Genomic DNA, 18,884 nt, shown 5'->3' with positions numbered 1-18,884 from the left:
ACAGCTTAGCCTACCAGTGAAAGAATAGCAAATTTATCCTAAATCAAGCCATAGAAACTACAAAAATAGAGCCCAAATAAATGAACTTTGAAAACGGGTAAACAATAGAGAAAAGAAGTGAATCCAAAAGCTGTTTTTTTGAAAAGATTGTAGAGCTCATGTAATCTGACTCCTTGCTCTCAGGGTTCACTGTCCAGTGCTGTCTACTATGGAATATCTGAAAAACATTGTTGTGTATATTTTGACTGGTTTTCTAGTAATTTATGGTTGGTAGGTAAATCTGGTCTCCATCAGCCAACTATGGTTGGAATTAAAAACCTTTACCTGAGGATATTCGAGTTTAGATTTTCCAATAAATAGTAAGAAGTATAGAGATGGTTATGATTATTATTTTTGAGAATTTTAGATACAAAAACACATAGGTAAGTCCACTAGTTTTTTTGCTACAAGTCGATGGGTTCCTGTAATGCGCTCTGGTCCTCTATTTTCAGAAGAGATGTCTGAGACAAATGGGACTTCTCTTCGAGACTGACGCCAACTTTCAGACTCTGTTCTGGATATCTGGGATGTCTGAAACATTTGACCAAATGAGCCTGGAGAACATTCTTAGGGGTTTTCACAGTCTTCTTCCCAGGCTACATTGTTTGAGGGCTGAAGGTGGAGATATGGACAGACCTAGGTGTATCCCTCACTGTGGGGGAGAAGCAAGTAGGCTGAATGTCAGCAGCCTTACTGAGTAGGCCGTGGGACCCAGGTTCAAGGTCACCACAACTTGCCTGTGTATGAGGTAAGAGGTAAATGTACACATGCACCAGTTATGTAAGCTTTATGAACAAAGAAAGTAAAGGTACGCATGCGCTAGTAGCGTTATGTAAGTAGTCTGAACAAAGAAATGAATAATGCACATGTGTGAGCAGAATAGATAAAAGTAGGACAAGTGCGCCACGCGGGCGTGCGCCCTCTTGAACTAGAATAAGGTGCTGTTTCGCTCCATGTCAGCTCCTCGCGCAGTTTGTTTCGCAGTATGGCTGCTCCTTGCACATTTTTCCATTTGGGCAGCTCAACTCCTCGAATCCCTCTTCAGCCTCCTTGGCTGACCCTGAAGCTATGGGGTTTTGTTTGTTTGTTTTTGTCTCCATGACGCAGGAAATATCAGGGCAGAGAAATATCCCATTCCTGAGGGCTCTATAGTTGTCAGCCATGCAGGGGAAATAACAGAGAATGGCCGAAGCGAGATCCCTGTCCCTAAAAGCTCAGATCCAGTGAATGTGAGACGTTCCTCTGCTCCGGCCACTCAGAGATGACAATAGTTAATTTAATTTCAAACGTAAAACAATACCGACCTGTGAAGAAATTTAGATACACGTGAATAGTGTACCTGGCATTCTCCTTTCCCCACCAACCACAGCTGACCCCTGTTCACGTTCACATCCTGTCTTTCGCATGAAGCATTTTACTGTGGCGAACTGGCAAATTGTGTGAGCTCCTCCACAAAAAGGTTTATTATGTTCAGCAGCAGGTCTCAAATTCTCCCCGTTCACCGTTGGAGAGTTTGGAGAAGGCACGTCTCAGCCTTCAGATTCATGCGCCGCCATTGATGGGTATCACGTGGGATTTCATGCCATATAATCACTGGGCCCAGTTACAAGGGAAGATGGGAACGTAGTTAATGCGGGTGGACACAGGCCCACGAAACGAGAGAATCCGTTCAAGCGGAAAGCTTGTGGTTTCCAGGCAACCGTACCGCCTGCTTCCGGGATCCGCCAGGCCCAACCAACCAGGTCTCCAGCCAAGATTCTCTACCTTCCACGGGTGGGCGGGCTCACTTCCTCCGCAGATACCTTCTCTCGCGAGATCAGCGGTCACGGTGCGCCTGCGCAGAGAACGCCACTACCCTCGACTCCCAGAAAGCACCGCGCGTGGACGCGGGAGGCGTGGGAAGAGTTCTCGGCCCTCGGCGTTTTCGCTCCTGGGAGTTTAACGCTGACTGAGTTGTAAGCGCGGGCTCAGGCGCGCGAGCGCAGGAAGTTGACCGGAAGGCCCTCGTCTCCGGGAGCCCTGGGTGAGACCGCGGATATCCGCAGGTGGGTTAGGGCTTCGGTAGTGTGTGCTGGCCCGTGGGAGCTGACGGGCACTTGCTGTGTCGGGGGACCGGTCAAGCGTCCGTTTCCCCTGCAGACGCCCAGCGAATTGGCAGTGCAGGGTGGGGAGGGTAGAGCTTTATTACACCATGCGTTGTACTTACGCCGATAACCGTAGCCAGGGGTCAGGTATTAGAGCGGTTGCCCCACTGTTTCAGAAGACGTGGATATTTGGGGTCTTATATTACTTACAGATGGTGTAGCAATTAGTAAAACCACTCTGAGAAAAATTATTCCCATCTGAGAAAGGTTTTTGCTAAAGAGCGGCCCCGCCTCACGTGAACGAGATGATGACGTGTAGGATGGTGTTCACAACAGCAACCTGGATATGGCTGTCGAAAATCCAAACCGCGCAGTAAGTAGAATGGAGCAGAAAGATGAGAGAGTTTTGTTTGTTTGTTTGTTTTGAGTAAAGGTAGATTTATTTAGATAAATACTGCATAGAGTGTAGGCTGTTTCAGAAAACAAGAGAAAGGCCACGAGGTGTGGGGGTTGGGTACTCACGTTAAAGTTGAAGTAGGTATACACTCTAGACAGAAAGGTGAGTTTTTTGCAACGGTTTCAGCCTTCAAGGAGGGAATCTCAAGGATACTGGAGCATTGAGTTCTCAGTTGCTCACAGACTGAGGGATTTTTATGGGGTTAATGTGGGAATTTGACTTTTTCATCTGATTGGTCTTCTTTCGTATTTGGATCAGGGTAGCTGAGTCAGGAAGAAGGAAATCCAGAGATGGTGTGAACACACTTGGAGTTTGAGAATTGGCTGGTATCCTCTGCTGATTTTGAAGAACTGTAAACTCCTGCAGCTGCGTCAGGTAAGGTTAAGTTTGGTTTTCTTTAATGCAGCTGTGTTGGCCAACTTCATTTTGTCCGTCGTATAAGTGACTCCGTTTTAGTTTTGGGTCTACACAATCCAGGAAAGAGGATGGATAATTGGGCTTGTCCACAATACTGGACATATACTCAGCCCAGTATTTTTCCTTCTATGGTTGTAGTGAAACAGAGAAACATCACTATTTGCTGCAGAATTCCCCCTTTCTAGCATTTGGGCATATTCTGCATGGCAACCTGTAGCTTCTCAATGTGATTGAGCACTAATTTTTCAGGTGGAAACCAGCTCACTAATTCATCCCAGGTAATTTACCAACATGCTGGTGTTTGCCTCAGCTCTGTGCTGAACCCTTCTTTTTCTCCACACTGCCCTTTCCTCTGTATCTATCAGTTCTGGAAATACTCACCCTAACCCTCACCATCTTTGGATAAAATTAATGAAACACATTTGGCTTTTCTGTTATCTGTTTGCCAACAATATTTCATTCTGTGAATTGCAGTCACCAATCCTATTCAAAATATGAGTATTTTTAAAAATGGAAATGTAATTGACATATGACATATTAGTTTCAGGTATACAACATAGTGATTCAGTATTTGTATATGTTGCACAATGATCAATATGTCTAATATCCATCACTGTACATAGTTACAATTTTTTCTTGTGATGGGAAATTTTAAGATCTATTCTCAGCAGCTTTCAAATATACAGTACAGTATTAATTATACTCATCCGTTCATTACATCATCAGTAACTTATTTTATAACTGGAAGACTGTACATTTTGACCATCTTCATCCATTTCACTCGTTCCCTATCCCCAGCCTCTGACAATCACAAGACTGTTCCCTGTATCTGTGAATTTATTTTAGGGGGGAGGGTTAGATTCCACATATAAGTGAGATAATGCAGTATCTTTCTTTTTGTGACTTGTTTTACTTAGCATGGTGTTCTCAAGGTCCGTCCATGTTGTTGAAAATGGCAAGATTTCCATCTATTTTTGGCTGAATAATTTTCCATTGTATGTGAATGTATACACCACACCACATTTTTCGTCCATTCATCCATTGATGGGCACTCAGGTTGCTTTCATGCCTAGGCTGCTGTACATACTGCTGCAGTGAACATGGAGGTGCATATCTTTTTTAAATACGTTTTTATTGAAGTCCAGTCAGTTTACAATGTTGTGTCAATTTCTGGTGTACAGCACAATACTTCAGTTATATAGGAAATACATATATTTGTTTTCATATTCTTTTTAACCGTAAGTTACTACAAGATATTGAATATACTTTCTTGTGCTATACAGTATAAACTTGTTTCTATTTTGTATATAGTAATAAGTATCTGCAAATCTTGAAGTCCCAGTTTATCCCTTTCCACCCCCTGAAGGCATGAATCTTTTTGAGTTACCGTTTTTGTTTCCTTCAGATAAATGCCCAGGAGTGGAACTGCTGGATCAGGATTTTGTTTTTGTGGTGGATTTTTAGGCTCAAATGAGCAGCTACATATAGTCCAGGTGATAAACTGTGGTTAAAGGATCTCAGGGCCCTCCATCTTGCCTTCAGCCCTTATGGGATGAGCAAGATCAAGTTTTATGAAGATAGGGAGAGACATAGTTAAAGGGCTTCCTATACGTGGAAGTGAAACATGTCTCCCATTCAATATAGAAGAGACAATGGGAAAATTGCTGAAGTTGGTGTGAGGTATGAGCCAGCCAAATGGCCTGGAGCAAGATAGAGACTCCCAGGGGTTTGGTTGCCAGACTAGAATTTTATTTTTTTCAAACAAGTTTATTGTGGTATAATTTGTATACAGTAAATTATACATATTTCAGATGTACAATTTGAAGAATCTTGATAGGTGTGTACACCTATGAAACCACCATCACAATTAAGATACCTAACATTTCTATCACTCCCCGAGAGGTGCAGATTTTGAACTCCCAGTTAATCCCTTCCCACCCCTTTCCCCTCGCTCCTCAGTAACCATAAATTTATTTTCTATGTCTGTGAGTCTGTCTTTGTTTTGTAAATAAGCTCATTTGTGTGTGGCTTTTGTTTTTGTTTTGATTCCACATATAAGTGATATCACATGATACTTTTCTTTCTTATCCTGGCTTACTTCACTTAGAAGGATGATTGCCATGTCCATCCATGTTGCTGCAAAGGGCATAATTTTATTCTTCTTTATGGCTGGGTAGTATTCCATTGTATAAATATACCACTACTTCTTTATCCAGTCATCTGTCAATGGACATTTAGGTTGCTTCCATGTCTTGGCTATTGTACGTAGGTAGTGCAGCTATGAACACTGGGGTGCGTGTGTCTTTTTGAATTAGAGTTCCCTCTAGATACATACCAAGGAGTGGGATTGTTGGATCATATGGTAAGTCTATTTTTAGTTTTTTAAGGAATCTCCATATTGTTTTCCATAATGGCTGCACCAAACTACATTCCCACCAACAGTGTAGGAGGGTTCCCTTTTCTCTGCACCCTCTCCAGCATTTATTGTTTGTGGACTTGTGAATGATGGCCATTCTGACTGGTGTGCGGTGATACCTTATTGTAGTTTTGATTTGCATTTCTCTGATAATTAGCAATATTGAGCATCTTTTCATGTGCTTATTGGCCATTTGTATGTTTTCATTGGAGAATTGCTTGATTAGGTCTTCTGCCCATTTTTGGATTTTTTTTTTTTTATTAAGATGTATGAGCTGTCTATATATTCTGGAAATTAAGCCTTTGTCAATTGCATGGTTTGCGGATATTTTCTCCCAGTCCGTAGACTGTCGTTTTGTTTTGCTTATGGTTTCCTTTGCTGTGCAAAAGCTTGTAAGTTTAATTAAGTCCTATTTGTTTATTTTTGCTTTTATTTCAATTGCCTGGGTAGACTGCCTTAGGAGAACATTGCTGAGATTTATGTCAGATAATGTATTACTGATGTTTTCTTCTAGGAGTTTTATTATATCTTGTCTTATATTTAAATCTTTAAGCCATTTTGAGTTTATTTTTGTTTATGTTGTGAGGGAGTGTTCTAACTTCGCTGATTTACACGCTGCTGTTCAGTTTTCCAGACACCACTTGCTGAAGAGACTGTCTTTTTCTCCATTGTATATTCTTGCCTCTTTTGTCAAAGATTAATTGACCATAGGTGTGTGGGTTTATTTCTGGGCTCTCTGTTCTGTTCCATTGATCCATATGTCTGTCTTTATGCCAATACCACGCTGTTATGGTTACTGTAGCTGTGTAGTATTGTCTCAAGTCTGGGAGGATTATTCCTCCAGCTTCGTTCTTTTTCTTCAATATTGCTTTGGTAATTCTGGGTTTTTTGTGATTCCATATAAATGTTAGAGTTATTTGTTCTAGTTCTGTGAAAAATGTCCTGGGTAATTTGATAGGGATCTCATTAAATCTGTAGATTGCCTTGGGCAGTATGGCCATACAAATAAATGAATAAACCTAATAAAAAAGTACCTCCCCTCCCCCCCCCCCCAAAAAAAGCAGAAGCAGCCTTTGGCCAACTTATAGCCATCATAAGTTGTTCAGAAAGTCCCAGGAGGCAGGACGTGTGTGTGACGGTGTGTCTGAGGGTACTAACAGGAGTGTTCGTGGACTTTAATTTGAAAGTAAAATTTACAAATGAGGAATAACATGCCACTGGAACACAAAAAGTACTCTTAAGCTTTTGGACTTATATATCCTTTTTTAAAATAGTCTTGTTTCTATTTTTTAATTTTTTACTTTATTTCACTTTATTATTTTTAATGGAAGTACCGGGGGTTGCACTCAGGACCTCCTGCATGCTAAGCACATGCTCTACCACTGAGCTGTACACCCCCACCCCCAATTCATACATCTTTGATAAGTGTGTCAAGTGAATTCCCTTGGAAGAGGATATTACCAATATGCTGTTATACCTGTGCTCCTGGAGAAAGGTGGATGCAGTGGAGGCCTCGTCTGCTAAGACTGTGTGTGATGGCAGAGCTGTTGAGGTCTTAGATGGGGAGTTCCGAAAAGGTATGTTTTGTCCCTTTGGGGGTAAAGGCAATCTGCAGTTGAGTGGCCTTTGAAATAGGCACTGAACAGAGCATATTAGCCAAATCTTCAAGAGTAAAATATTACTGGTTTTGACTGCGCAGAGTCAGCAATTTTAGTAATACTGGTTATTGAGTATGGGGCCTTGATGGATGGGACCACAGCTTTAAGATTGTAGTTATCCATCATGGAGAAGCCCTTTAGTTTTTCCAGATTTAAGAACAGCAAAATTGGGCTGTAAAATGGAGAAATATTGGGGACAATCACCCCTTTATTAGATTTTATATAATAAGTTTTCATCTTTGAAAGCCCTGTTTAACTTATATGAGACCATATTTACTATCTTAGCTAGGATTCCATGGGTCCCATTTTATCAAGTTATTTTTTTTTGTTTGTTTTTAAGAGAGAAATTTCTCTCTTCCTCTTTTTTTTTTCTTTCTTTTCTGTTATTTAAAAAAAATTTGGGAGGTGGGTGGAATTAAGTCTGCTTATTTATTTAATGGAGGTACTGAGGATTAAACCCAGGACCTCATGCGTGCTAAGCACGCACTCTTCCACTTGAGCTACACCCTTCTCCCCTTGTCAAGTTAATTTTTTAAGTGCCAAAGCTCACTTTAATTTTAACTTACTATCAGTTGTTTTAGAGTGTCTGTAATTAGTATGTAATATTTTAAGGCAATGGGTATCGTGCGTTTGGGAAATGTAGGCAAGACTCTGAGGCATATGTAGTTTTTCCTCTATTTTATATTTAGTTATCTTCCTAAGACTGTAGGCGTCCATTGCTTAAATATAATGTGTTCACAGGTGTAACTAGAGCTTGAGCCCCAGTATGAAGTCCAAATAGTAAAGTTAATATAGAACTTACATTTTAGAGGCACAAAAGCCAATCAATGCTCATTTTATCTGTTTTTTTTTTTTCCTTTTTTGTTGTTTTTTTGTTTTGTTTTTAACAGACTTTATTTTTTTAGAGCAGTTTCAGGTATACAGCAGAACTGAGCAGAAAATAGATTTCCCACAGAGCCCTCCCCACCCACACATATATACTCTCCTACCCTCAATATCCCTCATCACTGTGGCATATTTGGTACAATTGATGAACCAACATGGACACATTATCATCAACCAAATTCCATCATTTACATTCGGGTTCACTCTTGATGTTGTACATTCTATGGGCTTTGACAAATGCAGAACGACATGTAGCCACCACTATAGTATCACACAGAGTAATTTCATTGCCCTAAAAATCCCTTGTGCCCCATCTATTCATCCCTCCCTCCCTCCCTCTCCCAAAACTCCTGGAAACCACAATCTTCTTACTGTTTCTGTAGCTGTGCCTTTTCCAGAATGTCATTTGGTTGGAATCATACAGTTTGTAGCCTTTTCAGACTGGCTTCTTTCATTTAGTAATATGTCTTTTGAGTTTCTTCCATGTCTTTCATGGCTTGATAGCTCATTTTTTTTCCCTGCACATGTATTTTTTAATTTACATGTATGTACCCTTCATTGTTTCTAAGAACATTCAGAGCTTTTTTAACTTTCATGGTTATCGAAGGAATAAAGCTAACCACAAAATAAAAATTAATTCCAAAAGATATATACACCTTGCTATTAACAGCAACATTATTTATAATTGCCTAGATATGGAAGCATCCTAAGTGCACATCGATAGTTGAATAGATAGAAGAGGCAGCATACATATATGTATATATGAAATATATATATATATATTTAATGGAATACAACTCACTCGTAAAAAAGAAGGACGTTTTGCCATTTGCAGCCCTTCATTCACTTTTTTTCACTTCAAAAGCCAGAATTTTATAACTGGCAGAGACATTTCCATTACATCAAAAACAACAAAATACCTAGAAATAAACTTAACCAAGGAGATTACCTATACACTAAAAACCAAAATGACGCAAAGAAATGGAAAGATTTCTTGTGCTCTTGGATTGAAAAAATCAACACTATCAAAATGGCCATACTACCCAAAGCAATCCACAGATCCAGCGCAACCCCTGTCAACATACTCATGACATTCCTCACAGAACTAGAACAAACAATTCCAAAATTTATAAGGAACCACAAAAGACCCTGAACAGCCAAAGCAATCTTTTGTAGGTCTCTCTCTCTCTTTTTTTTTTCCCCTCTTTCTTCTTTTTGTTCTCTTTTCTTATGGTTTGATGACTGAAGAAGGTGCTTTAACATCTGTTGTAAAGCTGGTTTGCTGGTGCTGAAATCTTTTAGCTTTTGTTTTCTGTGAAGCTTTTGATTTCTCCATCAAGTCTGAATGAGAGCCTTGCTGGATAGAGTGTTCTTGGTTGTAAGTTTCCCCCTTGCATCACTTTAAATATATTGTCCAGCTCCCTTCTGGCCTGTACAGTTTCTGCTGAAAAATCAGCTGATAACCTTATGGGAGTTCCCTTGTATGTTATTTGTTGCTTTTCTCTTGCTAGTTTTAATATTTTCTCCTTATCCTTAATTGTTGTCAATTTGATGACTGTGTGCCTTGGTGTGTTCCTCTTTGGGTTGATCCTGTATGGAACTCTCTGCGTTTCCAGGACTTGGGTGACTGTTTCCCTTCCCAAGTTGGGGAAGTTTTCAGTGATTCTCTCTCCAAAAATTTTCTCAAGTCCTTTCTCTCTCTCTTCTCTTTCTGGGACCCCTATAATGCAAATATTAGAGTGCTTCATGTTGTCCCAGAGTGCTCTTAAACTGTCCTCATTCCTTTTTATTCTTTTTTCTGTTTTCTGTTCTGAAATAGTGATTTCCACTAATCTGTCTTCCAGCTCACTGATCCGTTCTTCTGCCTCATTTAGTCTATTCTTGGTTCTCTCCAGTGTGTTATTCATTTCAGTGATTTTCTTCTTCAACTCTTGTTTGGGTATTCTTTATATTTTCCAGCTCTTTGCTAAAAACTTACCTCTGTGCATCTATACTCCTCTTGAGTTCTCTGAACATCTTTATCATCATTGCTTTATACTCTTAATAGTCAGATAAATTGCTTATCTCCTCATCACTTACTTCTTCTTCTGGGATTTCATCTTGTGCCTTGGCCTGGGAGATATTCCTTTGCCACCTCATATCTTGTGTCTTTCTGTGTGTTTGTGGATTCCTTCCACAGGCTTTGGGATTGTTGTTTCCTTATTTCTAGTATCTGTCCCTCCCATTTTATATTTTTGTTACATAAATCTTTTTAGTATATATATTTTTGTATATACATTTTAGGTTTGCAGTTGGGACAAATTAAGGATCTTTGTTTTAATTTAGTTTGTATCATATATGCATGTCTAGCATATATTTATGTTGAATTATAGTATATAAAACATATCATTTCTTTAATTATCTTTTCTACCCTCTGTCTAGGGGTTTTCTTTTTTCTTTTTCTTTTTCCTTTCTTTTAAAGTTTATTTTACTTTTTGATTCTGACATGTAATCTCCTGAAACCATGTGTTTTAGTTCCTGCCTCTGGCTGATAGTAGGAAGAGGGAGGATGGGGAAGGGCCCAGTGCCCCTAGGCAGCAGCCTCATTTTTTTTTTAATTCAAGTATTTACTGAGTTCCTGTTATTTGCCATATAGTTTTTTATTTCCATTTTTACAAATTGAAGTATAGTCAGTTTACAGTGTGTCAGTTTCTGGTGTCCAGCATAATGTTTCAGTTACACATGTACGTACACATAATAATCCTTTGGATATTCTTTTCCATTATGCGTTACTACACGATATTGGATATAGTCCCCTGTGCTGTACAGGAGAAACTTGTTTATCTACTTTATATATAGTAGTTAGTATCTGCAAATCTCAAACTCCCAGTTTACCCCTCCCCACCTCTTTTGCTCCCTGGTAACCATAAGTTTGTTCTCTATGTCTGCGAGTCTGTTTCTGTTTTGTAAATAAGTTCATTTGTGCCTTTTTTTTAGATTCCACATGTAAGCAATATCATACGGTATTTTTCTTTCTCTTTCTGGCTTTCTTCACTTAGTATGACGGTCTCCAGGTCCATCCATGTCACTGCAGGTGGCATTATTTTATTCTCTTTAATGTAGGCAGCAGTCTCTTGGGACAGCTCACCTGCAGCATGATCACTCTGTTTCCCCCTCTTCTTTTTCTCTCTTAAACAGTATCTTTTACAATGGCTTATATGTCCAGAATGGTAAAGTTTCCCCCTTTCTACCTTTTTTCCTTTTTGTCTCCTGTTAGTCCCCAAATTTTTTTTCCCCCTTTTGGGGGTGTTTTCCTGGTAAACTCCTGGTGGTCTCGAGTTGCCTCTGTGGTGAGGGTCAGCCTCCCTTTCTAGGGTAAAACAGTCCACCTCAGGAGGGCTGGGGTCTGCATCTGGGAAAGCAGCAGTGCCTCATCCTGGTCTTGGGCAGCTTGGTTTTAAGTGGCGACTCAGCACATTGATACAGGGCAGGGCACAGAAGCGCCCGCACGCTGACCGGGAGAGGTGCAGGCACAGCTGCGCTGAGAAACGGCCCCTGCTGTCCTGGGTGGAGGACACAGAGTGCTCCTTCCCCTTTCTCTCTTTCATCCCTCACTGGGCCACAGTCTCCGTGGATGGGATCCCTTGTATCCAGTGAACTGTGACGTCAGCGGGGCAGGCAGCATGAGAGCAATTTAAGCTCGGAGCCACAACTGTGTTTGCCCGGTGCCGTGAGTCTTCACGGGGAGGAGGCCTTGCACACATCTGCCCGTGTGTGGCCCGGAACCCAGCGTGCCCACACTCTAAGGGATTATCAGCAGGGGATTCCAGATGATAGAAATCAAGGGATCGACTTGTGTGTCATTGAGGAGGGCCAGCTAGGGACCAGGGATCCCAGACCACAGCAGTTACGTGGGTGGCCCTAGTGTTCTGCAGTTGGCCAGGCCTGTGGAGCAGAATAAAGAGTCAGCAAGGCAGTAAGCCTCTCTGCTCCATTGTGGGGGTAGCTTAGCCAGTCACTCCAAGTGCTGGCACACAAGATACATCTTAAAACCCAAGGCAGGATGCGGTCATGGACTGACTTGTGTCCCCTCCCCCAGATTCATGTATTGAAACCTCAGATGGGATGGTATTTGGCGATAAGGCCTTTAGGGAGATAATTAAGGTCAAATGAGGTCATAAGAGTGGGCCCTAATCTGATAGGGCTGGCATCCTTATAAGAAAAGGAAGGAAGGTATAGCTCAGTGGTAATGTGTGCTTAGCATGCACGAGGTCCTGGGTTCAATCCCCAGTACCTCCATTAAAAAAAAAAAAAGAAAAAAGAAAAAGAGAAGAACAGGAAAAGACACTCAGGTTGGCTCTCTGTGTGTCCCCAGAAGAGGCTGTGAGGAGGGAGGTAGGAGGCAGCAGCCTGGAAGACAGGTCTCACTAGAAACCAGCTCCGGCGCCACCTTGATCTTGGACTTCTAGGCTTCAGAAGTGCAAGACAATAAGTTTCTGTTGAAGCCATCCCACTTGTGGTGTTTTATTGTAGCAGCATGAGCAGGTGCCAGCTGGGAACAGGGCATCCCAGGCTCTGTCACCTTAAGCTCCTTTATGGTGAAAAACCAAGGCAGGAGACAGAGCACAAAGTAGATGCAGCCACAGTGCAAGTGAGTGCGTTCAGCCAATAAGCCGAGGGCTGTCGGGAGGCCTGTCATCACCGTTTGTACCTGAACGACCCTGCTCGCTGCACCGTCTGTTCTAAAATTTGTACCCAGAATGTGTGTCAGTCATGTATGGGAAGGTAACAAGCCTGGAGACAGCTGTCTTTGAAAGAAGCATTTATTACTCACATTTCCGCAGAGAAAGGTACAGCCATGCCACCCGGGGCCGTGTGGAGAGGGCCAGGGCCAGGGCCAGCCAGGAGGCAGGAGGGCCAAGGGGGAGCTCAGGCCTGCGCCTTTGTTACCACGGTGGAGGGAGTGTTTTAGGCTCCGACTTTCTGTACTGGGCAGGAAGTGAAACAGACATCAGGTCTGTTTGGGGGGTTTGTAATGCGACTTCTGCATGCCTGGGTCGCAAGAGAGTTGTAAACAACTTTGGGCATGAGTTCGGCTCCGCAATTACTGGGTGCCAAATACAAAATCTGAGAAAATGCGCTTAGCACAGCTTCGTCCCGTGTTCCCCCAGCCTCTGCCCACCCGACGCCTGCGTCATCTGCACTTGGCAGAGAGCTGCATCTTTTTCGGCACTATTTATGACTCAGTATGAAATATCCGGGAGCCGCCCCTTCTGAGCTTTCTCTGTCTGCTCCTGGGTTTTACGCACACATTCTGCTGGCACAGGCATCTCTCTTTCACAGTCTTGTTTCTGTTTCCTTTGTCAGTCAAAGGTCCCGATGCTTTCTCGGTGGAGATGTCTGAGGGCCACCGAGCTCAGTGTTGCTCGCTCTGGTCCTGTGCTTCCTGTTGTCCTTGCTCTGCAAGTATCTGTGTTTTGCATTTTTGCCTGAACCCAACAGGTCTCAGCTCGGCCTTCCTCTAACTTTCCTTTAGCTGCCCCAAGAGTAGAGAGTCTATACGTGAGGGGGAAGCTGGAGACCAATCTGAGACCCAGGAGAGGAGGGGCATTGAAGAGTGGCCTCCGCAGCCAAGTCAGGGAGAAGGCAGCTTCTGGCTGAAGTCCACATGTGTCCCACTGAGACTAGGTCCCCATCCCCATATGAAATCTTCCTCTCGCAGTTACTTGGTTAAATTGATTTTTATTTCTATTTCATTTTTTTAAAGGTGTCCGACATGATGGTTTAATGTGCATATGCATTGTGAAACGATTACCACAATCATCTGTCACCTCACATGGTTGACATTTTTTCATTGATGTATAATTCACACTCAGTGTTAGTTTCAGGTGTAAAACATAGTGAGATAACATTTATATGTATTTCAAGATGATCACGATGATCAGTCTAGTTACCTCCTGTCACCCTAGAAAGATGTCACAGTGTTATTCACTATATTCTGTATTCTGTATATCACATGTCCATGACTTATGTTAAAACTGGAAGTTCCTTCCTCTTACTTCACCTACTTCACCCATCCCCACATCCCCCACTTTGGTTAAATTTATTGCGAAGTTTTTTTCTTTTTTTCATGCTGTTGTAAATGGAATTGCTTTTCATTTAATTTCCGAATTCATTTATTGCTTTAATTGTGTGTGTGTGTGTGTGTGTTCTTTGGCATTTTATACCTGTAAGATTGTGTCATCTGCAAATAGAGATAGTTTTGCCGATTTCTTTCCAAGTTGGATGCCTTCTGTTTCTTTTTCTTGACTAATTGCTCCAGTTGGAAGTTTCAGTACAATGTTGTCTGGAAGTGGTGAAGGTGAGCATTCTGTCGTGTGCTCGATCTAAGGGGGAGATTTTTTCTGTCTTTCATCGAGCATGATGTTGCCTGTGGGGTGCTCATAAATCCTTTTATGAGGTAATTGTAGCAGGTTGAGTGTTTTCATCGTTGTGAAAGGGCATTGAATTTCTCAGAAGCTTTTCTGTATCAGTCGATGTGATTTTGGGGTTTCCCCCCCTCCATTCTGTTAACGTGGTGTGTTGTGTTGATTGATTTCTGTAAGTTGAACCCCCCTGATGGGTTTGTTTTGCTAGCATTTTGTTGATGACTTTTGTATTTTTATTCATAGGGGATACGGTTCTGGAGGACTCTTTTCTCGTGATGTCTTTGTTTTCGGCATCATCCTACTGACCTTGTAGGATGAGTTCTGAAGCGTCCTGTTGGTCATCTTTTTTTTTCCCCCACAGTTTGAGAGAGATTAGTGTTATTTCTTCTTTAAATGTTTGTTCCCATTTACCAGTTAAGCCGTTTGATCCTGGGATTTTCTTTGTAGATTTTTTTTATTACTGTTAATAGTGTCTTTATTTCTTGTAGGTCTATTCAAATGTTCTACTTCTTGAGTTAGTTTTGGCATTTTATTTGTTTGTAGGAACTTTCCATCTGCTTTATTGGAATATACTTGTTCGCAGCGTTGCCTCCTACTTGTATATATTTCTGCCAGATCAGTAATAATGACCCACTTGGATTTCTGACTTTAGTAATTTGAGTCTTCACTCTTTTTTTCCTCTAGTCAGTCTAACTAAAGGCTTATCAATTTTGTTGATCTTTTTAGAGAAACAGCCAGGATATTTGTCTTTAAGTGCTTTTGACAGATGGCACTCAGAAGGTCACTGCTGCTCTGGGACTATTGGGAGGGGGCAAAACAGAGGCAGATCACTCAGCTGATCCCCTGGGAGTGGTCAGACATGCTGCAGCTCACAGCCCCAAGTCTTCTGGACAAGTTCCATAATGCCCCCAAGTCATCAGCAAACCCGGGGAGGTGGGGGTGGTGGGAAGGTGAGTTAACAGACTGCAATATCGTTTTCCAAAATTTGGCAACTTCTTTGTTTATTAAACACTCCCCTCGTGATTGTAAGTTTCCATGTTAGATTTCAGATTCCCGAAAGAGCTGATTCTGACAGTTTTTTTAACCAGAGTCATCTCTGCTTTAGTGGCAGGGCAGGGATTGCAGATTCCCTACGCCACCACTTTGGGTAATGTCACTTCTGTTGGTGAGGCTTCTTTTGGTTTGTTTTTCTTTGTGGGGAGGGATTAGGTTTGTTTGTTTGTTTATTTAGAGGAGGAAGTTGAGATTGAAGCCAGGACCCCAGTGCGTGCTGAGCACACACTCTACCACTGAGCTGTACCCTCCCCCGCTGCTAGTGAGTTTTATTTGCTAAGTATAAATATTTTAAATCAGCATCAAATGAAAGATACCAATTCCTTTCCTCACTGTAAATCTGGAAAGAATTGGTCAATGAAATGACAAAACCAGTGTCATAATAAAGCTTAAGTTTGGGCACAAAAATTCATAGAAATTATGTGAAATTTAATAAAAATTAGACTTGTGAGTCACACGATAAGTTCCTGGGCGAGTATCATAGCATCCTCTGGGAACCTGTTAGAAGTGCAGATTCTTGTGTCCTGTCTCTGACCAACTAGTTCAGAAACATTGGAGTTGAGGGCCCACAATCTGGGTTTCACAGACTTGCTTTTCTTTCTGATATGTGTTTGACTTTGAAGACCACTGTGATATGTAATCAAAAATTGTAAGATAGCTCTGGATTAAGGTCATAATTTTGGTACAAAAGATTAAAGGTTGTATATTTCCAGGAAATAAAATGAAATTCAAGACATTATGTAGCTAACTGTAAACATTTATGTGAAATATCTGATTTGCCAGGAGAATGACACAGGGATATTAAAAGCCTTAGAAGAACTTGAGACGTCTTAAATGACAAGGATATGATAATCAGGTAATTGAAAAGAAGATTCTTTGTCACTTGAATACCAGGGAAAATAAAGAAGGAACATGTAACTTAAGTTATACTAAAAGTTTGGCCATTAATTTGCATTATCTGAGCATAAAAAGGGAATGTTAAGTAACAAAACCTTGACCCTACAGAAATTAGAGTGATTCACTTTTTAGGATCAGTTAATACAATTAAAAAATCAACTAAAATTAAAAAAGGTGAAAATGTAACTTTTTACAATAGATATGTATTTAATTGAATATTTACAAAAATAATTTATAATAATCAGAGCTGCTGATGTTGTCCGTCTGGCTAAACCTAAACTGGACTTACTATTCTTACAACACAGATGAGAATGCTTGGCTAGTTTGTGCCAAGCCAGTCATCACGTGTGTGTACTGCTTCACATTCCAGCACAGTCCCCCTCCCTCCGCATCAGCACCGGACGTGGCAGACGTTGTCAGGTCGCCGGGGGCTCCTTGTGACTTGCAATTAAGGGGTCTTTACAAGTGCTTTTTCTCTCCCTGGGACTACTGAATACAACGCTTTAAAAACTCAAATTTTCCGGTAACTCTATGAAAAACAAGTACACAACAATACTAGTCTTGATCACAAAATTTGATGTTTTGCTGCTTTGTACTTCCTCAAAGCTTTCCCAGGACTCTCCACTCTTTACAAAGAAGCATAAATTAAGTTCAGTATGACTGAGTATATGATTTCAATTTCTGGTAACACTAGAAGTTCTAGGAAAGTGGAAGTATGTTTGGTTTTATGCTCCATGTGTCACAGATTCCTAGCAGAATTCTTAGCATCTAATAATCACCTATATTCATTAAAGGTTTTTAAAATACTAAATTTATTATTTACCCAACTGCACAAATCAGATGAATTATAGCTGTTCAGGCAGATCAGCAATAAATGAAATTCTGGCCCAGAAATCAAAGAAGAGTCGTGAGATACGGATGTCACTGGCGATGAGAGTCGGGAAGCGCGAAGCCAGGAACACGGGGAGGTCTACCAGCCGCTGACCTGGTGACGCCGTGAGCGTGACATAAAGAGCTGAAGTGCAAGAGAACAAGTAGAAGACAAAGGCGCTCGCCAGGGCCGGGATGGTGCGCGTGGCTCGGGCCTCGTGGGAGGCTCGGGCGGAGCGGCTGCTGCTGAGGACGTGCTGGCCTCGCTGCTTGTGTCTGGTCAGGAGGATGACCGTGGAGCCTCTAGCCCACGTGATGCGGCCCAGACATACAGCATCAAAGGAGAAGAATATGCCTGCATGCAATGCGACTGGAAATCTGATCTGAGTGAAAAACAGTATCTGTAGTTTTGGGGGTTTTTTTTGCACTTACGTTTTAGCTGTTTCTTGGTCCAACTACTCTCATTGGAATAAAGACATTTACCGAGAGGTGCAGGGCCCAGCAGAGGGAGCAGCAGAAGCCAGTGCACTTTGGGGATCTCATTTTGCGCTCCATCCACCTACAGGTCCTCAAACAGAGCTTAACGGCCTGGAAACCATTGAGGAGGCAGGTGGGGCTGAGGGACACCCCTCTGGCCACTCTGTGTAAATACACGACAGGTTTACACCCAGCATTGTCCAGGAAATTTTTCCATCCAAACTCTGCCATTGTCTGTGGGATCCCTCTGGAGAAAAGGACCAAGCTGCTGGCTAAGCCCAGCTGGTGGCGTATCATGTCTGTGGGTGTCAGCTTGTGTCCAGTGAGCGGAGTGAAGCTAAGAAGACTGAAGAGGAAGGAGTTGCCCAGGATCCCAGCTCCCGTCTGAGTGAGGAAGGCAGTCCCTGCGTCCAGGCTGGCAGAGCCCATCACGCCAGCCTCTAGGGGACGTGGCTAATTTGAGTCCAAAAATGGTAGAAACATAAACAAAAATGTATTTCCTTCATCCACCCAGCAGTTCCTAATGATAAATATAACACATTTTCCTCGTCTTTAAGCAAAACATTTTCTCAATTTAAATGGACGTTAATATGTATTTATGGGTTCAAAGCGCATTAGAGCCCCATATTGGGGGGGAAGGCATATCTCAGTGGTAGAGTGCATGTGCAGCATGCACAGGGTCCTGGGGTTGATCCCCAGCACGTCACCTAAAAATAAAAAATCAGACACACCTACTCCTCCTCCAAAAAAAAACCCCGAAAATAAATAAATAATTTGAGTCCCATGTTGGAAACAAATTAAATGTCCAATAAAAGAGAATGTTTAAATAAATAATGTACCATTCACACAATAAAACATCAGCGTCTGTAAAACTGAATGAAGAACCTCTCTATACATGTGTATGAAATTATTTCCGGGATATATTTTTAAGTAAATGAGAAGACAACAGGGAATGGGAAAGAGAGTGCAGAGTATGCTACAATTTCCTATGGTTCTGATAATGAATATGGATATGAATACATGCATGTATGTGTATTTAATTGCTTTTAAAATCTGTATAAGAATGAGCCCCAAACCCATATGAAATGAATGACATACAGATGCATAGACAATCCAAGCTGGAGGAGCAGAAATGAAAGCTAGTTGTATATGAACTGCTCTTGCGTTACAGTTTTTGCTTTTAGATAGATATACATATTTTACATAAGTAACTAACAATATTCA

The 18,884-nt window shown here is 41.6% G+C and overlaps 1 protein-coding gene across 7 annotated transcripts in view; it reads left to right on the top strand.

Moving 5' to 3' along the window:
* Positions 1-982: 982 nt before the first annotated feature.
* LOC102521913 (vomeronasal type-1 receptor 1) overlaps positions 983-18,884 on the top strand; it is a 46,419-nt gene continuing 28,517 nt past the window's right edge. For 3 of the 7 annotated variants that reach the window (XR_004322256.1, XR_004322254.1, XM_032485446.1), the window contains exons 1-2: positions 983-2,496; positions 2,839-2,955. The gene's annotated coding sequence lies outside the window, so the exon portion shown is untranslated. Of the gene's footprint in view, positions 2,497-2,722; positions 2,956-18,884 lie in introns of those variants that run through there. The other 4 variants (XM_032485449.1, XM_032485448.1, XM_032485447.1 and 1 more) reach the window with 4 other exon arrangements.

This window comes from Camelus ferus, chromosome 9 (assembly GCF_009834535.1).
Source record: "Camelus ferus isolate YT-003-E chromosome 9, BCGSAC_Cfer_1.0, whole genome shotgun sequence".
In the NCBI taxonomy this organism is placed as follows: Eukaryota; Metazoa; Chordata; class Mammalia; order Artiodactyla; family Camelidae; genus Camelus; species Camelus ferus.
Note: the sequence above shows the minus strand (reverse complement) of the source record. Positions and strands in the feature narration are given on the sequence as shown.